This window comes from Tympanuchus pallidicinctus, unplaced genomic scaffold (assembly GCF_026119805.1).
Source record: "Tympanuchus pallidicinctus isolate F22 unplaced genomic scaffold, pur_lepc_1.0 scaffold3, whole genome shotgun sequence".
Classification (NCBI taxonomy): domain Eukaryota; kingdom Metazoa; phylum Chordata; class Aves; order Galliformes; family Phasianidae; genus Tympanuchus; species Tympanuchus pallidicinctus.
This window is the reverse complement of record NW_026294747.1, coordinates 32,562,945-32,589,268: the sequence shown is the minus strand read 5'-3', so window position 1 is coordinate 32,589,268 and position 26,324 is coordinate 32,562,945. Positions and strand designations below refer to the sequence as shown.

General features: G+C 33.5%; 1 long non-coding RNA gene across 1 annotated transcript in view; it reads left to right on the top strand.

Moving 5' to 3' along the window:
- Positions 1-15,664: 15,664 nt before the first annotated feature.
- LOC128087077 (uncharacterized) overlaps positions 15,665-26,324 on the top strand; it is a 154,097-nt gene continuing 143,437 nt past the window's right edge. Inside the window, exon 1 of the long non-coding RNA XR_008209673.1 lies at positions 15,665-15,695. This is a non-coding gene — a long non-coding RNA (uncharacterized LOC128087077). The remainder of the gene's footprint in view (positions 15,696-26,324) is intronic.

The following is a 26,324-nucleotide window of genomic DNA, read 5'->3' as shown; positions in this document are numbered from 1 at the left end:
TAATGGTAAGGAAAGAACGTTCACATGAATGTATGTTGGTCACTATGTAGGTCTGGATCTTTATTCATATTGCAGTAATCAGCAATTCATGTTTTTATTACCTGTTCATATGAACAGTGAAAGTGGATTGTCCTTGAGTATCATTTATTAAAGAAGACATTAGCAAAAAGGACTTTCAGGTTATACTATAAGAGCTTATATAAATTATGGCTTTGATTTTTTTTCTGTCCTTGGCAGCATGAGAGACTATTACAGCTGAACATGTTCTTTGTCTTCATTTCCCCCCAAATTTGGCACAAAAAATGTTCTCACTTTCTCTCTTGTTAGCTTGATCATCAGTGCAGTGAGATCTTCCATCTTCAGAAATCTATTAGTGGTGAAAAGAATGATAACATTCTGTATTTACATAGGCTTCATTGTGACATATTCAGTCCATTTTGTAAAGAACTCTTCTTTCACCTATAGCTCTTGGACTAGCCCCAAATCTAGGCAATACTGATGTCCCCTTTGCCAGTTCAATCTTAACCAATCTTCATTCTAACATATATGCAGATAAAAACATCCAATTAAAAAGGATTTCACTCTAAGCATACATGCTTAAAAAGAATGTTATTTTTATAATAACAAGTATCTTATGTTTGAGAAAAATGCTATTTCCTTCAATAAATTATCAGAAATGAACCACCTTCTTGTGAAGAGGTATTTACTGAGGATGCTACTGTTTCTATTAGTTAATGAGTAACCTAGGCTTTCAGGAGACATGAAATTTCAGCGTAGAAAGAAATGGTAATTTCAGTGATATCAAAATTTGTTGGAAACAACTGTTCTAAAAAGTGGAATATGTAGAATGACAGTTCTTCTTTGCTGAAGCTGAAATACAATAACAAGGAGTCTGATTAGGGCTAATTACTCTAAAGATGTATTGTCAGGAACTCTTGAAGGAGATTGTTCTGAAACAAGGAAAACAGGAAGAAATGATTAATTTCTTCAGCAATAGAAATGGGGGTATTGGTTAATATTAATAAAGGATTTAACCTGTACCTAAATATGCTTTTAAAATGTTTATTTTTAACATTTATTGTATGGATTAAAATGTAGCTAACTGAAATGATCTCTTTTCTATTCTGTGAATAATGACAATTGCTATACAACCAAAATTGCTCAGATCACAGTTGCTCTGATGTTATTTTACTAAAGCATTTTTGATGCATTAATAGGAAAGAACAGTGCTTCCATCTGTATGGACTATGTATTAGACTAACAGTTAAATGTTTATTCTGGTTATCATATTTTTAGGAACAATATCGGGCAAAATATAATGACTGAGATATGAGGATACAGGACAGTGAGCTCTGGAGAAGCTGCACGCTACTTAGGCAGCTAAAGAGCTTTGTGTCTCTTGATACTAGGATATGATAAATGACAAAATGAAAAGCCACGTTAGAAAATGTGAGATTTATCTTCCATCGAAACAGCAAAACATTAACACAAGGAGAGCACAGACATTCTCATGTATTGGATTAACTCCCAACGAGACCCAAAAGCAAACAATGTTTAAGAAGGATAAATGTTAAAATAAAACCTGTAGTCTTCATTATTACATCTTCAAAAACATTCAGAATCTCATTGATGTGTCTCAAGTTCATGATTATTATTGTTGTTATTTTTTTCTTTACCAGAAAAACACCTGCAAATGCTTAAGAATTAAAAGTGTAAAATGACTCTGTGTTCGATAATAAATAATATCTAGTATTGGAGCGCATCATGTGGGCCATATTTGTGCACAGAAGTGCATGTAGTCATAATTAAATAATTAAAATTCTAGTATTTGTTATTGCCACAGCAGAATAAAAGTATAAATAAAAGTATATTTTTAATGTTGTGAGAAGGATCCCATTCATTTTTACAGACAAATTACTGTGTCTAAACATAGTAAATATCTAACGTTTTTCCCCAAACACTACTGATATATTCCTACTTATATGTTACCGGGGCGGGGGGGTAGGGGTTGTAGAAGTGGGGGGAGAAGGAACACAAAAAAAAAACACAACACAAAAAAAACCAAATCAAAACATGTAGAAAGAGGTTTTTTTTTTTTTTTCCTTTTCTTTTCTTTTTTTTTTTTTTTTCTGATTTCTCTTATTTGATGTGCTGGTGAAAATTATTTTCTACTTTTTTTTTTTTTTCCTTCTGAAAACCAAACAGTTCCTAGAAAATAAACCTAGTCTGTAAATAGCAAGGAAGGAACTATGCCCCAGATACAATGAAAATAATTGTTTTAAAATCTCCATGAAATCACTGTAAAATAAAAAAACAGAGTATCCTACTCATTGGCTCTAGAGGTAAATCTCTAGTTAAGATATTAACCTGCCAAAATCCTTATATTTTTCTTTAGAAATTTATCTCAGAGTGGGGCCATAGATGGAAGTATATGTAACTTTAGTTATGTATCAGCTTAAAATACATATTTTTTAATTGTGTATTCTATTTTTATGTTTCAATTGTTGACTCAGGTTGAGAATTCCAAGCCATGACTTCTGAAGATGAGGATTTTTATCAGGTAATTTCTAATTCTAGGTACAAACTTCCCAATTAAACTCTTCTTTTATTTTTCTTTTTATGCTTGGAGTAAACTTAAAAATGGTTTAAAGTTTTCTGGTGAACAAAATAACGTATTAAACACTTATCTCTAGAATCAGTAGAAATGAAAACCACTGTGATCTCATTTTCAATCATTCTAATGTTGTGAAGATCTATGCTGGTAGAGTTCTGTGTATTGTAAACCATGAAAACACCACTAGATGGTGCTCAAGAATACATCTAGTTCCTTGGCTTTGTTAACCAAATAGGCTGAAAGACGCTGAGGATTGCATTCACCACACTGTTTAGTTATTTATAACGTCATCCTTTTCATGGTAAATTACAGAAATTACTGCAAAGTTCATGGGATCCCAGTAAGGTAGGAAAATGAAATCTTCTGGGAATCAGCAAAAAATAACCAAAATATTCAGTAAGTTTCTAAGAGAGAGACATACACTTAAAGATATATTTGTCTCAAAGAGTCCCTTCCAGATGTTACCTGCACAGGGATGTATGCAAGATCCACTATTTTTTGAAACAATGAGCAAGATGTATGTGACCCTCTTGCAGTGTCCACAAGAATAAATCTGATATGTAGCCTTTGTTCCATGAATGCTCTCCATACGAGACAACAACTGTTCCACTCTTGTAACACTACAGAGGCTCTGAGTTATAACTACTAAATTTTTTGTGTTAGTGCTCTAATCGTGAGATTATGGAAAAAAAAAATAAAAAATTTCTTCTGGCTCCCAGCAAATGTAAGGAATTTAAGAACTCCAAGAGGAATTTTCTTGCATTGATTGCAAGTTTTACTTTCTAGGGTTTAGTATCTAAGTAGTTTTGTCAGCTGGAAGAGATAACTGGATAATGGAAAATACAAGGGGACTTAGTTTCATTACATTTCTTTTAATCTCAAAGTTATTGTATATGACAATCATCAAGTTTAAACTGAAAGCACTTGCTCCAACTTCTTAGCGCCTGAGTTCTACTGATTAGATTTATTCTGAGATCACTTACCTTGTTAAGCTGCGGAGGACCATGAGCAGACAAAAATTAGGCTGCTTAGGAGAGAATTTGCCATGACCAAAACTGATGTGTATTGTTAGGAGTATGGAGAGTAATAATGTCAAATCTGAGTTACTGATGGAAAATTAGTTACAATTTATTTATTTATGTATTTGTTTAGGTGTCTCTTTCTACTTAAGTCCCATCTAGCTATTCAGATACTGCTTTTTTGAAAATTTGCCATATATAGATTACAGCGAAATGACTATGTTGAACAGTTTTCTAGCTCTGTAAAGAATGATAAAGGATGACTCATCCTTTTTGCAGAAAACAGCTGTTGACTAAGTTTTACTGAGGAAACAGAACTCAGTTCAGATACCTGACTTCTTTCATTTTGTACAGAAAAATCTTAAGAAATTTAGAATGGAGAATGAACAGCCTGTGAAATAAACAAACAAATAAATAAAAGTGGCAGAACATCATTTTATTTTCTTTATGGAGAACATTCTGGCTTTAAAAAAGGGAGAAGAATGAAAAGCTTTTTTAATTGACTGTATAAAATTATACTAACGTGTGCTAATTTATTTAAAATTGAGTTGGAAAACTTAATTCAAAATTAGCATAATACTGAATATGGCAGTAAGTGAAAACTGTGTTTTCAGAGTCAATACAAAAAAATTCTATACATAGAAAATCTCAAACCATGTTATATTGTACTATACTGCAAACAAGAGCTACACTCTGTAAATTTCTTTATTTCTATGCAATGTAGATTTCTCAGAATGGTGTTACTACACATTGGCTAATATAATACCTAAATTAGATCCAGAATACTTCATAACTATAAGCCTAGGAAAGATTTCTAGTGAAATGGCCATTTGAAAGGGACTTATTCGGTTTTCCCGTGTCTTACATATTTTCTTGCTAAGTTGTTCAAAATGGTGGTAATACTTGCTGAAGTCAGTAGTGTTGTGAAACTGCTTCGTAATTTGGGAAGGCGAAGCATGTTAAAATGACCATGACATGAAGATGTGAAATTTGCTGCAAAGATGCTGTACTATACTTCCACTGAGAGGGAAGAAAAGTCTCTTATTCTGTTATCATGAAGTATATCTGAAGTAAAAGGCAGCCTGTTTTCACAGTTGCAGTACACAAATCAATATTATTGTTCTACACAGTGTGCCAAAATGAAGAGTAGTAACGCTTGCTATTGCTTGTGCAATTTCTTCAGGGCTATTTTCAAGCTCCAGTGCTCTTCAGTATAGGAAGATGAGTAAGATGTCTGTGGAATAGATTTAGTATATTCAGGGTCTGTGTCATTTATAATATTTGCCAATTCTTGATTAAGCAGATCAACATGACTGGGCTCTCAAGGTCAGTTAAATTAGATAAGGATATGAAGAAAGGTGATGAAGCTATTCTCAAAAATAATATGTAAGCAATTTGAAGATGCTTTACCTGATATTTAAAAGTACAAATCTCGGGAATAGTGTGAAAAGGTTGAATGCAGCACAGCCCATATAGTTCATCTAAGTAGCATGGAATAATTCAATCCAAATGGAAATATATGGAAAGAAAAACAAAAAAAACTTGGCTGTTTGATAGTAAAGTTGAGAAGCTGTTGGCACAGTTCCACCTTACATGATAGTCCCTTCAGCTTTTATAAATTAGGAAGGCCATGGCTGTGTACTTTGGCTTTGAGGATAAAAATCTGAGCAACAACTAATTGCAACTGGACTTAGGTAACATAAGAGGCAATTTCCCTTTAATCTTTTCAAAACTGTACAATGTAAAAAGTATGTCATTTTTGGTCAAGTATAGCTTCTATCAAAGGAAACCGTTACATACAGTTCTGTATACATTTTAGTCCTGGCTTATTCTTTTGCTCTTTTCTGCTGTGTTCTGCATATGTATATTTCCACTGAGTGCAATAAAAGTGTCACTACTGTATTTTCACCCTGAAAGGATAACTATTCCTTAGCTGTGACTTGAGAATTCTTCATTTGGGTATTCAGCACTTCATCAGGGAATGATGAAATGTTAATGCTTAAATTTAAACATTCAGAATAGTTAAAGATTTGCAACCAAGCAGCTATTTTGTGGGCAGTCACTGTAACTGATAATACAGTGCAGAGTATTGATATATATATTTTTTTCCATGTAGTAATGTAGTTCGTATAAATTATAGTCTACTTGACTCCACCCTGTAACATTATGACTGGTTGTTCTAATCACAGGAGCATACATTTAAAAAAAAAAAAAAAAAAAAAAAAGATTATCCATGAAATTCTATGTTCATTTCAATTCTATGTAACATATCAGAAAGAAGCAAGGGAGGCAACAGCATAGGCCAGCGTAACATGGGACCATAATACTTACTTTATACTTTATTACAATTTTCCAATTAGCTGATTGCTGGAAAGCACCCTGGTTTAATATGTTAGCAGCACAATTTGCTGTTGCTGCTGTGTTTTAGAACGTAGAGACAATCGTGCCATATTGAGAGTGTTATGGACAAACAGGCAGAACCACCTGTGTAACCTTTTAATAATTAAAATTTTCTGCTTTTCTAAAGTACTTTCCAAGTGTTACAGCAGGTTCAAGACATTAATCAGATCTCGAGTGTGGAAAAGTGTTAATGGTTTACATACCACTTATAGAAAATTTTAAATGAAGAAATATTTTGAAAATGACATTAGAATCTTCCCTTCTTAGTCCCCATGTAAACCTGGAAGTCCTCTATTTAAATGACTTGAGAACAGTAAATGTGTTATGTAAATTAAAAAAAAGCAATTCTTTATAGCCTTGATATCTCTTGAATTAACAAAGATTGGATCAATATGCTGATATAAATTCTTAGTGGGTCAGAACAGCAAAATCCTTTTCACTCTTCTCTTTTGCATAAGGCTTTTATTTCTGTGTTATTTTCTGTTCCTTATGTCTAGTACAACTCTGAGAGAAACATCAGACAAGCAGAAACCACAGGTCATATAGGTTACCAAGTTTCTCTAAAGCCATGTACTGATTTATACCAAATAAAGATCTAGCTGTAGAATTACTAATAATAAAGTGTTGTTGTACAGGTGACAGGAATCAAAACACAGCAGAGGGTTTTGTTTACAAAACAAAATGAAAGGTGGGAGGAAACAGCAATTAAATTATCTCTCAAATTTCTTCTTTAGATAATGAGAAGAATAGCAACTCTGGATTCAACTGAGTTAGAACTACTAAGTGTTTGAAGTGCTATTTAAATGTAGTTGAGGCAATTGGCAGACTTCTATCCAGAATGTATCATCCTTGGATATTATCTAACATAGGAATTATGTATCTGCATATTGCGAATAATCTCTGTAGGATTTCAGGGAATATTTTAAGCACTCAGAAGGCAAAGAGTGAAGGATTATGTGCCTGTCTCTACCAATGGAGGCTGAAACATTACTTCTGGAAGCCGTAGTACATAGACAGATCAATAGATTGATGGTAATGGCATGGTCTTTCCACCTTACTGGATATTTGTTCTTTTACATAAACAGATCTAAATTCAGAGAAAGAGAGCACAACTAAACTGTCAATGAAAAAATATGTTAATACATAATAGGTATGTCCTGGATTATGGGCTCTAATTGATATCTCTTACTAGTGTTTGCAGTGGAGCATTGCTTTCTCACACTGCCTGCACTGCTTTCCTAGCCTGCCCTTCTGCAGCTGAGAAGGAAAAAATAAATGAAATATTACCTTTTCAGTTTGGAAAGACAAATTGTTCCAGCAAATAAAAGTTTTGCGTAGGCTCCATTTGTATAACAAGCAAAATATAAAAGCCACATCAAATTAAAAATAGTCTCGCATAGATTAAAGGGAAAAAACATCAACTGCATCCTCAAAATAAAAAGAATAAGTGAGAAAACATAAAACTTCTTGGAAAATCTTTAGCACAATAACACCTTCCTTGAAATATTTTTTGCCATATTTTTCCTGCAAGAAAATAAGAGCTCCAAAATAACACTGAATAAAGAAAAGAGAGGAATTTATAAGAGTATAGAACACTACTGATTTTCTTTTGCTCTTCTAATGTCATCTTGTTATCTGGTAATTCAGTATTGTCAGATCCTTCTGCAGTGCTTCATAATCAACTTTCGCTTTTATTAACTTTTGATTTAATGATGGATTAGTCTATAAGAAATCACTTTGATAAGGAATCTTATCGTAAGCCTATTGATTGTACAAATTAACAAGGTAAATCTAGTCATATAGATCCATGTTTAGTATCTCAGCAAATTTTTTTTTCTGTAAAATTTGTGGGATTCCTCTGTCAATATTTATCCACTTATTTGCTAAATTTAGATTTTGTTAAAGATTTTCCCTCAGTTGACAGGTGTAAGTGGCATGTTTCTTGACCTGTTATTACATGGCTACCACTCAGAACATTGATAAAAATAATAATGATTAAAAAAAAATTACACTTCTAACCTTGAGGAAATTAACTAATTCAAAATTTCACCAATTTCCTTAGAAGTTTCAGGTGAATAACACCTGATCTTAGCCAGAGTTTATGTTTTCTTCAAATTTCTTTATCTAGTTGCAACTTTTTTTTTCAAAGAGGATGCTGTAACATGCTCTTTTACATTGTAAACTGTTCATATGGCTTCTTACATGTTTTCCAGATGTAATATACATTATTTAAAGAAGTGTAAGAAAAAAATCAAGTAAATATATAAATATATTTCTACACATAATTTATGCTTAATCTGTTCCTTTTAATTTTCTTTTAACAAATTTCCCAATTTTGTCTGCAGCTTGCCTTTTTGAAATAAATTATTACTGTGGTGGATTTTTGACATTTCCTTATACCTAAACTGATGCTGAGCTTGAATGTATTCTGATCATCATCTTCAAACGGATCAACTCTGAAAAAATTTTGAAAGAAACTGCATACTTCTGAGGACAAAAATCAAGAATTGACTCTCTTACTGAATCGCTGGTTGATTTTTCAAAGTCCCAGCCAAATTTGATCAACAGTACTTTCTGTCAGATGTTAATTAACAACTTATTTTAGTGGTAAAAAAAACCCTCAATACTTACCTAACTAGCATATTTCAATGTGAAGGGACATCTGTGAATCTCAGTGGAGTTTGCTAACATCTTATTCATCTTGTTACATTCTTTATCAGGGTTGGATCCACCACATTATTAGTTGTGGTCAGTGCTGATAATTTTACACCTCGCTAAGGTACATGTTAACCTGTTTTTCTATGTAAGCTTCCTGTTTTCTTCTTTACAGTGTTAACCTGTTTTCCTACATAAGCTTCCTGTTTTCTTTGAAACTTCAAAGTTTTTGTGGAGAATCCATCCATCAAAGTTGGTTTTGGGCCATTATCAAGCTATGCTTTTTTCATATACAGAAAAAAATGCTTTAAAAATGTTATCATATTTTTTTCAAAGTGTGGGTCAAGGTAGAATTAGTTTAGTTTTGATTATGTATAAATCCTCATTTGACTGTATATGCAGGCCAGAATAATTTATAACTCATGTAGATGTGGATATTGTAGATATTTAAGCAGAAATATTGTTTTTCTTTCCAGTAATGCAGCCAGCATCCCTGTTACTCATGATAGAATTACAAAGTTAAATGTTTCCAAACTGAACTGTATTACAACTTCTGTGTGATTATAATGAGTTTTCTACTACTACTGATTCATCTTTATCTTCCTTCACTGCTATGATGGGTACTATTTTAACCAGGACTTAATATTTTTTTACTCTTAATTTATTTACAACATTTTCTGTAGGAACCCCTGCTGTCACCTAGACCAACTATTACATTTACATGATACTTCATTAGGGGTATGATGTCAGTATAGAAGTGACAGAAAGAATGGCAACATAAACATTTCACTGTACTGTTTTCAGTATATCACTGTGTTTTTTTTGTTTTTTTTTTTTTTTCCTGAGGAGAAAGGTGGAATTGGAAAAAATCTGCTAGTGCGACGAGTCAAACTACCATTATTGTTGATTTCTACCTGAGGATCTCACTTGTGACTGTCTCAATTGCTTTAAAGATCAGATTTCTTAAAATATTTTGGATGATAGAAATTACTGTGTGTTTTGGGAATTAATGTCTTCTATGTGATGATTGATCATATATACTCTATCCTAAAAGTGTACCATGGTTGCTCTGAGTATTTAAATGGATGGTATACTTAACTTTATGTTGATGATATTAATAATGCAAAGTGAAATATTTATTATACAGGCAAAGATGTTTGTTGTATTAAAATACATCTTATTAACATCACATAAGACATCACAATCTTAGAATATATTATTTCAGTTTACTAGATGGCATAAAGTTACCTGAGGGAATGACATGAAGCTGTGACAGGGCAGGGTCAGGTTGGATATCAGGAAAATGCTCTTCAGCAGAGGTTGGTCAGGCAGTGGAACAGGCTCCTCAAGGAAGTGGTCATTGCAACAAGCTGCTGGAGTTCAAGGATTGTCTGAACGATGCTCTTCTATGGTCTTATTTTGGGGTGGTTGTGTGTGGAGCCAGGAGCTTGACTGAATGATCCTTATGGGTTCTTTCCAACTCAGGATATAATATGATTCTGTGATATATTTAACGTAACATAAAAAAGCATATATCGAATTAGAGGAAAATGTAAAAATGGCTAAGACATGTATGACCATTCACAGAATAAGTATGATGAATGTTTAGATTATTTTATCCTCACTGAATGCTATTGTGTTATCAGTTAAACTGATGCACTTCATTTGACTATTTCTAGAGTAAGATTTTATCAAATGTGTATTTAAGAATACTTTCATAATCATGATCATAATGTAATGTAGCATAACAACACCATCACCAGACTGTGTTAACTAAGCTATTATGATGTAAAAGGCACTGTGAAGGAAGGATTCTTAGCATCTACTTTATCAATCTTTATTCATAACAACATATACCTGGTAAACTTCTAAAATTCCTTGCTTGAAGTTTGATTCTGATAAAAAAAAATATTCATAAAAACACAGAATGAAAAAAATACAAATCTCATTACCTTGACATAAGTATGTAAATCCATACCAATACACTGAATACATTTCCAGTGCCTGGATAAAATAAATTTAATCTACTTGACCAATCTAGAAACACAAAGTGCAATTCTACATCACTGTTTCAATAGTAAATATAAATATATTTGTCCTGCTTTCAGCCGAGACAGAGTTGATTTTTCCTTCATAAAGTCTGGTATGATGCTTTGTTTTGGCCTTGGGAGAAAAATGTTGATAACACACTGAAGTTATTTCACAGATTTAATTTTTTGTTTGTGCTTCCTTTGGTTTACTTGTCTAAGGGCATAAAAACAGTATCAGCTGATGAAATTCCTGTTCATGTGTTTCTGCTTTTGCTCTCACACTATCAGGATGGCCCCACAGGAGAAAAACATAAGGAGACCCTTTACTGGATGTCTCCCATTCTCACAGAGGAATCACATAAATCCTAAAGAAGAATAAACGTTTTTGGATATTTTCTCTGAGGCAGCATATATGAAAATATCCTTTCTATGAAAAGCATACCTGAAACAGAATCAAGGTGTATGTTTCTAGATTTTAAACAATGTAGTAATTATCTGCACTCTGGAAGTCATAATATGCAAAACTACCATGTCAGCAAAGGGTGTCTTTAACTATAGTGGAAAAATGAATTCCTTTTATTCCAACAAATACCTAGAAAATTTCAGTTAATTGAAATTCCCTTTCAATATATCACATAGCTATAAAACTTTCTTTTTCTCTTTCCAGAAGTCTTTCTCTTTCCAATTTAGCATGCATAAAGCTTGCAAGTTGTATTCAGTGAAAATGAAAAGCTTTAAGTCTCTGAGACTCATTACTATGTAAATGAACTAACAAGCATGTGCACAGCAAAATAGACTATAAAAAGTAAAATACAGTTTAGTTTACCAATGTTTTGTAAGTGTTTTAACAGCTTGAACAATTAAGTTTGGAACTATGGTGAATTGGATTTGTATGTGTGTGCTTTTTCTGATTGGCATTTTTTTTCCCTTTTGTTTAGCTCTAATTACTTTTTTAGGTTACTTTCAAGTTGCATTTACTAGGCATAATTATCTTTGCCATCATTTATGAGAATATATCCGTATCTCCAGTTGCTGGACTGTCAAGAACTGGCAAATAGAAAGAAAATACACAAGCTTATTAAAATACTATTAGTTGTCCAAGAAGTCTATGATTGGAAGAAATCATTTTCCTGCTTTTCCTCATTGTGAGGGAAAGTTCTCAGGTGTGGAGGGGGTATGCCTTCTATCAAGCTGAGAATGGGAGTGAAACAACTTTCCTTGCTTTTGTAATACATGATATTATGAGCTATTATGGCAAACATACATATGAGAACGTGGTTTTTAAATACACATTTTCATCACTCTATGGTAAACATATGTACTGCAACAGAGGTGTCAAGGATTTTAGGCACAGTAGCAGTAGGAGGGCAATTCCACTCAATGAACTGTAGGTGTTGATTGAGGTGACTGTGTATGACTGAATCACTGTTGAATGGAAAAAATGAATATTGCATCTTAGAGTAGACATCTGAAGTAAATAAATTTACTAATTTATTAATTAATAATAAACTGTTATTTAAATAACAGTTAAATAAACTGTTTCTAGTTAAATAAACTGTTTCTACACTTTCTAATTTTGTTCTTCAAGCAGAGAGTAAGTAGCTTGGATAAAAAATCTACATGGTTAAACAGATAAACAGAATAAGAATTAGTTGATCTCAAAATACAAAATACAAGTGTCACACACAGATTTTTCCAAATACAGCTAAAATGTGGGTCTGTATTAAACCCATAATGCTAACTTCTATGACTGGGTCATAGATTCATGCAATAGCAAATGTAGCAATGATAAAACATGGCATACAAAACATGAAAAATTTAATGGACTGAAATAAATAATAAATATAAGTCACATCTACTTCTTCTAAAGAAAAGTGATCTAATTCAATGTGAAAAAAAACAACCAAACAAATAACAATTCAATCTGTAAAAAAAAAGATATAACATCATATTGTTGGTGCAAACAGATCTGTGAGTAAGGGTAGGAGCATTTATCATGGTAGATTGGGAAGCTTACATATAAAACACTTATATAAAACACTTTATATAGCACATTACATAGATATATTATATAGATATTTGCATTGTAATGTGGTCACTTGCAGAAGTACAGAGAATTAAAGAAATATTTTACACTAGGAAATGCAAAGAAACCAGTCTCAAGAAGAATTTTGAGATGTGACATGATTACAATGTGTGTGGGTGAGAAAGTAGAACACTAAAGGACCCTCTAGTTTGACTAGAGAAAACAACAATTTTCAGTAGATCATGCCAAAGAAATGGAAACTGAAAAAGAGCAAAACTGATTAGCTCCTGGAACTATCAAAGTGAATGCTGACTTCAGTGTCTTTGATGTTTCCATTCATAACTGTACTACTGGACTATAAGAAGAAATTTAAGGATCTCTGCTATTCATGGTAAATCAGATTATATGATCAAAAAAGTTTTTTTCTAGCTTGATACTCAGTGAATCTATGAATCTAACTAAGCTGATCTAATGCAAAGAATAGGAATGTCCAGTTTGAGTTAACTGCTTCTTATCTTGATGATTGTTTGTGTGACCTCCTCAAGTTCCTGGGGTTTAGTATGGATGCAATTTCAGTGATGATTTACGCTTAGATAGTAACCTATATTCTCTAACACTTCTGAGGTATTTGACTGCAGAGAATTTTAATGATTCTTCTGATGTTTGGAAAAAGCCAGCAGCAGTTGCACTTCTGCATTAATTTGTTGTGAATCTGTTTTGCATCCTCTAGGAATAATTTTACAATAAAGCAATACACTCTTATTTTTCTAATTCTGTTCCTGTGTGTATCTATTATCAGATCAACCTCACTTTTATTCCAATATAAGATATATAGCTGAATATTGGGAATTGCTTTGTTACTCATGTAACACTATAGAGAGTTAGCTACCCTATGAGAAAAGAAGAGAAGAGAAAGGAAGAGAAGAGGAGAGGAGAGGAGAGGAGAGGAGGGGACGGGAGGGGAGGGGAGGGGAGGGGAGGGGAGGGGAGGGGAGGGGAGGGGAGGGGAGGGGAGGAGAGAAGAGAGGAGAGGAGAGGAGAGGAGAGGAGAGGAGAGGAGAGGAGAGGAGAGGAGAGGAGAGGAGAGGAGAGGAGAGGAGAGGAGAGGAGAGGAGAGGAGAGGAGAGGAGAGGAGAGGAGAGGAGAGGAGAGGAGGCACTGTAGTCCTGAGAGGCACAGATCTAAATTTCAACTCAGTATTTCATCTCACTACTGACTTAATCCTTCACAAAAGGTGAGACAAGCAGTCTTTATAATTTTGCGACTGGAAACTCTTTATAATGGAGAATGATGTGCTTTAGAGTTCACTGGCCTCTTAGAGGGAATTTCATAGCTTCTGACTGTGCCATTGTAACATGAGAGGAAAAGGTAACTTGTCAAAAAAGTTATTTCTTATACTGAATTCTACAATTTGATCTTGAGACTGAGTGAAAGAATGTGATAGACTTAGGGAAGTTTCCACTGTTAAGAGTACCCATCTTTCATAACTTCACGAGTTAAATATGACACCTATCAGCTGGAGTCCTTTCATCTATTTTCATATAAAATGGAATGGAAGCAGTTCAGAGATAACTGGATCCCAAAAGAGCAGATTGAATACTCATTCTGTAGTTGAAGCAAATGGGAAGCCTAGGAGAGTACAGTGAGCAAGGAGAACATGTTTTTCAGAAGGCTTATACATTTCCAGTTTTGAAACAAAATGCTCAACAAACACACATATGATGACATTTTTTAGACACAGTTCAAAAGATGGAGTTAAACAACTGAGTTTGGAGTGGTGGCTTGTGAGATGCTTCCTTCCAGCCACAAACCCATTGACCAGGCTGTAGTATGCGGTATTTGCATTGGATTGCTTTTGTGAGAAAATGCTTCTTCATGTAGTCTTGGAATAAACAGAAACCATCCCAATTTCATAATGCTAGTGGTTAGTTCGCATAATGTCAGAGAAAGTAACAGAGAATAATGTTTTCTATGTTTATCCTCTGTGCTTGCTGTTTCATTCATTTTAATTTTATTTGCCTTGAAATAAGACTGCAGTCCTTGCTATAACGTGCAGGTTGTTTTTAAAGTAATATGTCCTACTTTTTTCTACTGAAATTACAGGAGATACAAAGAGTGCACGAACATTATTTGATAGAGCAAGTTATTGGCTACAAAACTTTTTCAACATTGTCATCACCATTTTCAATAAAGATGAACAAGAGCCTGCATACCACACTTGTAAGAATCTGCATTACTGGAGGCAAGCACTGTTGCTACTGCTAAAATGCACCACCACCCACTGCTTCACAGTACTCACATGCACCATTTGCTCTCCATAAATATTCACGAGTGTTAGTGATTGCCAGTGGGAGCAATTTTTTCCACATGGAGGAATTCAGTGACACGCCTTTTCTTCATTGGCACTTCCATGTCAGATGCCACTTTGTCACACTGCCTCTCTGTTGCCATCTGTTGCGCAGCAACAAAATGTAATGGAATATTGTCAGGAAGTTTCAATCTCTACTGCCATACTACCACCATCTATCTCTGATGTGGGCCAACATAATAAAACAAGAGGCATTACTTTTGGAGCAACCATCATATGTATGAATGATTTCATGACCACTGTGTTTATACAAGGCATGTAACAGCAGGCTATGCTGATCTCAATTCCAGATAGAAAGATTTTGAGGAAATGGTAGAATTACCTGCAAAGAATCTTTAAATTGTACAGTTTAGCCATGTGTATGGGAACTGCTGAGTCACAACCTGAACCTCTGATTGATCACCTGAGGCAAGCAATGAGTCAACCATGGGAGCACAGCTGAAGGCAATTCACCTGTGCTGCCCGAAGGGGTGGAGCCTGGCTCCACCTCTCCTAGACCGATTTAAGAGCTGGCTACGAGGGATGAAGGATTTCTTCTGGAGATCTGCTTTCCTGGAGTTTTGTAAGTGAGCCCAGGATATGGGTAAGCTTTCTATCTATTCTTTTTTTGTTATCTTAATCTGTTTTGCCTAACTCTCTTATTTGTTTTGTAATTATGATATCTTAAATTTCATTGGTTATATACTGTGTATGTTTAATTGCATATATATGCATGTAAAGTACATATATATATTATATGTATTTATATCTATTATATATATTATATATATATACATATTATATGTACATAGAACACTTTCTACATACTTAATTTCTTTTTTCATTTTTCAGTAGAAACCAAAACAACTTCAACTGTATGGGATAATATGTAGGAATAGCAGAGAATTGTAAAAAATTTTCACGTATAGCATCTGCTAGTAGAAAATGCCTGAGTCCAATTACGTATGACTGTTACTTACTTGAAAAAGTGGTTGGCGTATTTTTTATTGAAGCTGTCACTAAATTATATTTGAAAATTTAACGTACGTAAATATTTTAATAGAGCTCCTAAGGTCTCCTTATCTTTGTCCTGAAGAAATATCAGTTCCTAAATTGATGCAAAAAAAAAAAAAAAAAATCCATGAAGAACTTATTAAATAAATCCAAAAGTACATATTTTTTCAGGGAAGGCAAACATCAGTTCTAACTATTTTTTACACTATTTTGCTGATAGGATTGTACAGTAGTTCTTAAAACAGGAGAAGATGAATTTTTTTAGTTACTCCTTGTTGATTTCTGTTAAAACTTCTACCTTACTTGGGGCCTTGTAGGTTCTTTTCTCTGGTATAATCTATCTACATCGCATCACAGATGCAACTTTAAAAAAATAAGCACTCAATTTAACAGATATAAGGAAATTGTTTGGAAAGATAATTTCTGTCTCCATTTAAATTCTTCCCTCTGGAAAACAGGAAAGCTAGGCAGAGAACAAACAAGAAAGAAAAGCAACAAAAGAGCTATTCCTTCATCAGTATAGTAAAGTACGAAGGCATTCAGGGGAATAAAGGTGTATGATATTCTAAAGCCAATGGAGTCTTAATGTCTGGTAAAGATCTTTAAAGATAAGCTTACATATGTTTGTGAAATAGATTTTTTTTTTTTTAAATTGCATTTTGAAAATTATTCTATGAAAGTATTTTGATACCAATCAATTCCATGAAGAGTCTTGAACAGAATGTATGATTCATCAATGGCTTTTAGTCTGACTTCTAACATGGATTAGAAGACACGTTTAAAATCTGCATAGGAACTTTAAATTCAACTGCAGTATTGTCAGTAGACTAAAGAAACTATGAATATATTTCACAACTTCTGTTCTTAAACAGCGATGAAGCAGAGTATATTTGTGCATTTATGGGAGTAATGGACTATGCAGTGCACATCTTCCTGTTAGTTGCATGAAGTACATGCACATATTAAGGCAAAAAATATTCAGTTTACTTATTGATCTCATTATAATAATGTTGTGGTAATTCACTACTAAAATATAGTATTTCCTTTCCTTTGGTCTTATTCATAATTCACCACTTATAGTCTCAAACGTATTGATGTTGACAGAGGGGAAAGGGAGGAACTGAAGATGCTGAGGGCGGTGAAATAAAGTTGTATCACAGCATGTTGGATATAAATGACATTAGAAGAAGATGAAGTTACATGCTTAATTTCCTGTACTTGATATAGCTCATCTCTGATTCCAGGTCAACACACAGGATATGAAGGCAATTTATTGTCTTAAAGTGTAGATTGTAGATAACAATGAGTTTTATAGTTTTTATCTACTGTACAGCTCTTTTTCTTTCTGTTAGGAAGAGAAATATTTGCAGCATTAGAAGCAGCTTTTAGCTCTGTGCATCTGTTAGCTGAGAAACAGGGAAGAGAAAGATAATTGTTTATTTTTTTTTATCTCTTATGTGGGTTCATATTTTTGAGTTGAAAAGAATCAGACTCAGCCAGATGTTTGAAGTCCTGGGCTGAATACTTCACATCTCATAAATCACTTCTCCAATATGAAATAATTATGTATCTTCAAAAAGAGTAGCTACAATAATCTGCTGGATATGGGACCAAATATAGAAGATAATTGGAGGATCTTAATATAACTTGATAAAGAGTAATTAACAAAGTTCCTCTGCACTCTCTGCTTATTCACGAATAAAGAAATGACCTGAGTACTAATAGTACATAACTCTAATTATTTTCGTTTTGGACAGCTGAAGCAGGTAATATGATTTTTTAAATTTCTACTCCCTATCAGGAGGAGTTGACTAGTACATTACCAGTACAAAATCAATTTATTTTGTAATGCTAATAATATAAGGCGAATCAGTTCAGTAGAATAAAGTCCTTGTTTTTCAGTTTCAGAGAATCATACACCATCCAAATATAACGTATAATTAGATCAGAGCTTTTCAAGCAGCAAAAAGAAATAGTTATCTGCTTCAGAATAAGTGAATCTTCCCCATGAGTAACTGAGTCTTTTGCTCTTATTTTACCATTCCAATTCTAATTTTTTTTTTTCTTTTTTAAATATAAAAGGACAGACAATAGTACGGGCAGCATTTAATTTTCAGGGAAGGAATACATAAAGTCCTTTTGTTTATTTTTCTTGAACTTAGAACAGATGACCATCTGGATAACTGCTGTGCGTGGTGCCAAAAAAAGCTGTTAACCACTAAAATAAATAAATAAATGTAATTAAAATGCAAAGCTACTGAGAGTGTATTATCACAATTCTCAGAGTGAGATTTATAGTCACCGGTCAAATATTGATTGTCAAGGAGTTTAGCTCAAATAAATGTCTTGTGCCAGAAGGGAGAACACCCCCACTGCTTGGTGCTCCCCAGTTACATACATGTTTAACATTCAATTCTAATTTCTGCCTAACTTGGGAGTGAGGCAGGCTCTTTTCTGTCTATAATTATTGGTAGATAAACTTTCTCAACGAGAAAGTTTAATTCTCATGATGTTTGTTGGAATTGCAGTTGTCTAAAACCACTGAATAACAGGCTGCAGTCACTCTGAACCTTGTTTGCTTATCTGAGTGAATATTTTAAGGCAAAATAAATAAGGTAGGTTCAGTTACAAGCTATAACTTTTCAAAGCTCCAGAATCCCCTGGATGATGTGTTTGGAAACTGTAAAATAAAGTGTATTTTGGTTTCTTTCATTAGCAATCTTATTTGTAATATCCAGATTTTTCTATTCACCATTTGCAGTTTGGATATTTGGCTGGCAGTTGCAGATTTTCAGTTATAAAACACAAATTATAAGCATAAGTAGTTCTATGATTTATTAATATAGGGCTCTAAAAATTTGAAATTACAACTTATAGGAAAAAAACCTGGTATTCAATTTTAATATATGATAAAATTTTCTGTATCTCTATTAACATAAGGGGGAAAACTTGAGATTAATCTGAAAATAATCTTAAAGTGTTATTTACAGAAAAAGTGAGTAGAAAAAAAAATTGAGTTTTGTTTCCTTACACAATGGTATACTGACTATTGACCAAACATTTGTTTGTGAAAGTATGGTGAGATTTTGGAAAGGAATCTGATTTCGCAGGATGGGAACACTGAATTTTCTTAAAATCATGTTACTTTACAATGTCCTAACTAATATAAAGTGAGCTAGTGAAAACACATAGTCATCTTGTAAAAGGAAATAGCTGAATAGCTCAATCAAACTTTACATCCAATTTTGATCCTGGTGTTTTTGTTGCTTCTATCTGATACAAGAATAAAGGCTTTCATCTGAACTATGCTAGGGTTTAACGTCCCTTACTCAACTGCTAGAACATGTTTTACTGTTAGCTTATCCAATTTTTCATTCCAACATTTTGTTATGTGAAAACTGCTTTGAAAATGAGCAATGAAACCTGTGCAGTCCAGAAATTATGTATTTAAAAAAAAAAACCTATGCAGCATATTTAGAAAGTCCTGTATTTTCTAGCAAATACACAAATAGAGGGGTATTTTGTGAAAAACTTTCTCCCTAAAAAAACAAATAACTTTGACTAACATACTTGCATTCATAATGTAACTCCTGACAATAACTCACTCTGTTAATACTGACTTTGTGTTTGATACCTTTTGATAACTGGAGCTTGGTGGTAGGAAAAAAAAAAAAAAAGATAAACCAGGATTAATCAAAGGAGGATTATAATTTTCTGCAACATTAATTTTGACCACTTGTCCCAGACTGATAGTTGAGCCTAATTCTGAGTTCTTCCAGATTAGACAATAAAGTTGTTTCAAAGTCAATGGACAGTCCTCTGCTGCTTTGCTAGTGAGACTTTTGAAATATATGTGCAAACTATTGCAAAAAATACAAGAAAGTATTGATAATGAAAAATAAGACACTCATTATAGGAGTCTGTATATACTTGCTCTGTGACACTATAAGGGCAATTGCAACTATTCCAGAGTCCATGAGGAGATGATTATTTTTATACTTGAACCCCTACTGCTATACGCATTCAAGGATTTTTAATTTTGTCTTCTAAAAGATAAAGTTTTTAGTATAGAAAAATTGTTTTTCATATGTATATTCAGCATACGTTTTTGTCCCCACTGTGGGGACAACTTCTGTAAGGCCCTTCAGGCTGATTGTTTTTCCTCCTAGAGAATGAGTCCCTTATTTTGTGTATTTTTCTTTTGGCATGGCAGAATCTCCATTAATATAAACTCTGTATCTGGGGAATGGCAACAGTGTATCTTGGCAAGATTAAAGATGATAAACTACAGACAGTGGAGAGGCGAAGGTGCATAAAAGATTTCTTTGGTTCTTTTTTATTTGAGAGAAAATAATCTCATCCTTTCTAAATGTCTTCTGCCTAGTCACAGACAGAGTATTCTCACTGCTAATTATTTTTTCCTTTCATAAATCCTCCACTTTCAGACTTCCTTTGAGAGATGAAATAAAATACAATAGTAAACATGTAGATTTGCCACAAAACTCTAATGAAATGTTGTGTGCACCAAAAAAGTAGCTAGGTATGTTGGTTGCTTGCATCAAGTTCTGGAAAGTTCAGATACACAAACTTAGTAATTTAAGCCCCAGTGAAAGCTCCAGTGTTGTTTCTTGGTGCAGAGTGGATCTAAAGTAACCTTCTTGGTCTGTTATTGAGAAAAGATATACTTGCCTGAATCTCCTCTGTATGTGCCTAAGAAAAACAGGATACAAGCATAGTTTGAACATTTTGTGAATGTCAGAGAGGTTCTGAAATGCATCCTAAGGAATAATTAATCTACAACAAATTATGAATTTGAAAAATCTAAGATTTGTTTAGCATCTAAAACTCTCAATCTGTCTGCAGTTTGCTTACTGCCCAAATTATTCTCATAACACTCAGCACTTCTCTAAACAAGTCTAATGAGCCCTGTGATGCAGTAAAAACACATATGCAACTAGTAAGCCAGTTTTTACTGAACTTTTGTTTCAGTTTATTCAAACCACAGAAAATTAATGATTGAAGTGGTGCAATGATACAAGCTATAAATGTCTGCAGTCAGTATAGCAAATCCTATGAAGATTCTATTGACAAATATTTTTGTATCTAGTTAAGTTTCTTTTTAACATTTCAGCATCTATTATAATCAAAAATGTGCTAAATTGAAGTAATTATTTCTTGAACTTCTGCAGACTTTGCATTCTAGTTGCTTGAGATATACTAATAACACTACCAAGAAGGCTGCTCCATTTTTGTAATGAACAAAGGGATCCAGCTCTAAACCATTCCACTTCACTGACAAAAATAAATAGCCTTCCGTAGTCTGTTTACATTTTGATGAATATTTAGAAAAGACGTAGGGTTTGAAGCTCATTAAAAATGTTTTGGTAGTCTAAGGGTGTATCCTCCAGCCTGTGATACCCACTCTATAGAGAGGAAATAGCTTGACTGAAAGAGAGGACTTTAAAAGTGGAAGCTAGACCTGAGCTCAGGAAACTATGGAGAAGACTGAGGGCTCCAAATCATATGACAGTGGTAAACTTCTGTTCTAGACATCTTTGTATAGATCACAACGATAAATGTTGCCATTTGACAATAAATATACTTGTAATTTGTCTGGTAGTGCGATATTAATACTGTCCTCTGAGAGTTGTAATGAAAGAAGGATCTCATACACTGTATTAAAATTCTGAGCACTTTTCACACAGGAATCAGCAGTAAGGAGAAATTGCAACAGGGAGGAACTAAAGGAAGGTAAAGAGATAGCCAGTACCTAGTGCTCTGAATGAATACAGGATATAACCAGCAGCTTAGCCCTGCAGTGGTACAGCTGAGGATGCAGAAAAGCGTTACTGAGCTTTCTGCCAGGAGCTGGACCACAGCACTTTGTTATGCTCCTCACGATTACCTCAGGTGAAGTAAGCTGAGAGGAGCAGGTGCAGCAGGGTGATGGGCCAATCAAAGAGGCTGTGCTGTGAATACATCATGAGGCAACAAGCAGCTGACTTGGGAAGCAGTGTTTTCAACAAAAATCTTGAAAGCACTTCTTTTAGAGGCTGCTTTGCATAACTGCCCTTACTTCCATTTTCTTCAGCATAAACAAGATTACCTCTTACTATGGTGAGAATAGAAACAGCTGAAAACCCTGAAAGTAGTCCCTGTACATACACGTTTCCTGTAAGCCCTTTAAGTATACTTACTCCAGACTATATCCATTCCTCTGCCATACAGATTTTTCTTCCACAGTCTCGTTCATTTTGCAGAGTTATAGAGCTCTATTTATATGACTTAGCACTATCCTACTCAGTTTATTGAAGCTTCATACTCCACCAAATTACTAAGCAGTGAAGATCAAAACTGTGCATCTACTTTTGCTAAGATTTGTATTTTATTATGGGTCTCAGTCTAGTGAAATCCTGTTAGGCATCTTTAAGCTTCACTTATGTCAACCTGAACACATGCACAAATGTTTTGTTGTGTTTTTTTTTTTTTTTTTTTTTTTTTTTTCCAAACAGGAGCCAATATTAGCTTTACTATGTCATTTAATTGCTACTGGTATGACAAGATGTTTCACAGTCTGTCCCAAGTGTTCAACGTTGCTTATTTGAGTTTCTGAACTGCTTATAGAAAGGCTTAAACAGCTTGCCCCTTTAGCTAAAGCGTTCAGGACACTGTCTCACAGAAAACAGGGAAGCCTGCTGTAAGGAGAATTCGAAAGGTAGAATTGTGAGATACCTCTTTATATGATGCTATGTTTTTCTTCCTAATATCTTATTACTGTAAAAATTGAAAATAGACTTTTTTCCTAGTCAACAGAGACATAATTTGATTTGTTTAACTGTTCATTACTGAAAGTGAAATGTTTCATTTGAAGGTGGCATTTTAGCTGATTTAGTAGTTTTAGTTTGATGGGACTGCAACTCTGTCTTTTATAGATGAAACATCTCTTTTTATTACAGCTGCAGCTTATTCTGTATGTTATACATACTAACTTTTGGGAGCAAAATTTTCTTTTTATTTTCTTTCCTCATTTTGCAAATTAATATAAGGTTAATCAAGATGTTCACAAATTCCCATTTCTAATTATTTAGTTACCTGTACCATTAATTTCCTGTGAGACTATCAAGCTAAGAAAGCATAGAGGTTTATTTCTGTTAAATACTTTTGTTGCTGCTTCTGTAGACTGAATAAATTCTATTTGGCTTGGTTCAAAACAGCCTTATGCTAAAGTCTAAAATATATAGTTTCTTATTTTTAAGACTAATTTTTATTTTCCATTTTGCTCCTAACCCAATCTGATTTGTAGAAGATGAATGAAATCTATCTGTGCAGTTTTAACACCATGAATTCATTATTGATGGTTATCACCTAAGAATCTCTATACTTAGGCAAACTCCATGAATGAATCTTCTTTTGAACTTACTGATGGATTTTCTTCAATTTTTAACAGGGTGTTTAAGGAGTCAAAGATAATTATGTTGTTAATCATTTTTATCATTTTTGGAAATGTGTCTAAGGAGATTAGGTAGATCATGTCGTATCGGTGTCTGAAGAAAAATTTTCTGACACCCTGGAATAGGCAGCACTGTAATAATTAAAAAAAAAAAAAAAACTTCAGTCAGACTTTGTATCTAAAAACCCAAGTTCTGTCAAAGTCAAGATAGTAATCCAAGTGCAATACAGTTTCACTAGATCTCTCAGAACTGTTGGGTCTCTTTTTCCTTCTTTCTTTTTCTGTCAAGAGGATATACTGTACAAGAGTAAACTTTATAAGTATACTTCTTCCTCAGCTGTAATCGAAGTCATTGTGGCACAAAAGAATAACTGAAAGAGCAGAACTAAAAATGAGAAAACAAACAAGCAAAAATGACCCTTCACAAGTAAGTCCTCATTGTTTATGGATTCACAACATATCCAAACACTATTTGTTGATTTTATCGAATTTTCCATAGGTTCAAAATGGCATTACACTGACTAATCATCTTTAATCAGTACTCCAGCTTTAGTTCTGTCATTTGGCATGTAAATATCATTAATCTTGTCATCAACTTAACACTTTTTTATTCAGTTGGAGAAGGTCACAACTTCAGTGAAAATTGAATCTAACCTTGATTTGAAAGTCTAATATTTAATGTGTATAGAAAAGATGTTAGACAAAAAGATCTCTAGACTGCTGCTTTTACTTTACACCATTTTGACATTTTGACTTTAAAATCCCAATGCTAATATTTCACCTAAATTTTATTAAAGGAGTTTTAGGATATGTTTTAGCATGATAGCTGGTTAGGCTCCATCCAAACTGCTGTGACAACTACAACTTCCTCTCAGTATATGATGGAGAAGTAGATAATTGCCCCTACATCTATTCTGCTGTCAAACAGTAATGATGGCACTTACCTGGAAAGTGGAGAAAATTTCCCTATTCTGCTGGAGGTACTTTTAATATCAGCCACTCAAGAAAGCACCCTAGTGCCCAGGAAATTCAGCAAGGAGATACTGAAAGGGAAAATAATCTGTGACTGTCTCCTTGTGTACAACACAGGTCAGGTTTCAGCAGGAAAATGAGGCAGAAGATCAACACTGAGCATCTCATTCAGTGGTTAAGGATCTTGAAGAAAGTTTCTTGAAAGCTTATCTGCATTTGAACTCTTGTATTATGTTGAAATACTCTTTGAAGAAAAGAGAGGCGCTTTCTCTGCTCCTCTGCTCAGAATTTCTGGCTTGTGACTTAGTTGGTATTGGTAGCTATATGAAGTGTCGTGGCCATTTCAGTTGTTACACTAAAACTTACCTTTTTTCTCATCCTAATATAGAAAGTCCAAACACTTAATGGATTTCATTCTGAAGGCCTTGGACAGAAAAATAGAATGTAGAGCATATGTTTTTTTAATAATTAGCACTGGGGCTGGAAGATCTATGACATACAAGGCAATGATAGTTTTTTTTGCAATATTTATCAAAGGCTTAAATTACACTTCTGTATGTCACTTTGTTGTCACATTTTCTTGATTTTTTTTTTTTTTTTTTAAACTGCAAAAAGTAATTGTAGTATTTGAGGAAAGAACAGCTCATTCAAATTGTTGTTCCAGCTTTGCCAAAGTAAATTGAATTCACTGTCACACTTAATATTAAGCTGACATTTTGTTGTTTTGTTTTTTGCTAAGTGGCCAAAAAAAATTGATTGCTGAGAAATTTAAATGAAAGAAACACTTTCAATTTAATAAAATTCATTTATTTTATTCCTTATGTCTCTAGGTAATATGATAAATATATATGCAATAGTAAGCACAACAGCAGCTAATATTTGTATGACCTTCAGTATTATGGTAATTTATTTAAATGTTCTTTGATAATTAAGAGTATTTCACATAAAAGGCAACTGAATTACTTTTACCAATTAATTATATCTTTGAAATTATTGAAGTGATCAATTATCATAATCAACAAGCTTTATGGAAATAAAATAACAAATGAACCTGAAATGCTAACTGGTCTGTTTCAGGCTTGTTTTTCATTTCTCCCTGAATAGAAGAACTATTTTTAATGCAAACTGATTTGTGTGTTGTTCAGCTCTACATAAACAAGTAATGGAATTTTCATTAACATGAAAATTTCTATTTCCAAAAATCTTGTTCATTCAAAATTTCAGAGACCATGTGGTATACCAACCTCAGATTTTGGAAAAAATTTACCTGTATGCCTGTGAAATAAGAATTCTTCAAGATTACTGTAACCTAATTAAAATACTTGTCCTTCCATCCATCTCTTCCTCTTCCCCACTCTCATTCTTGCCTTCTCAACTTTTTTCTCTCTCCCCTTTTCTCTCTTTTTACTCCCCAACACAATTATAGTTCTTATCATCTCAAAGAGCTTACAGCAGAGATTTTCTCCCTGTCAATTCCCCTTTTTCAATTTTATACTGCCAGCCACTGGTGTTATTTCTGAGCAAAAAAAAATTACAGGCAAAAATGACAGTCCAAACATACTCCTTCTGGGGAAAGTAGAACTATACTATTATCCTAGTACTATAAAGTAGGAAATGTATGGAAAGTTTTGCATTTGTTCTCGGAAGACATAGATCAAGAAGATTGCAAACTTATGTAAAGTGCTCTGAGTTTGCTTTTCAGAAACAGGTGGAATTATGCAATTAATGACAAAGTATGTGAAACTAAATCTTCTTAATTTTAATAGCAAAATCTTTTTTTTCTGGATGATTTTCTTT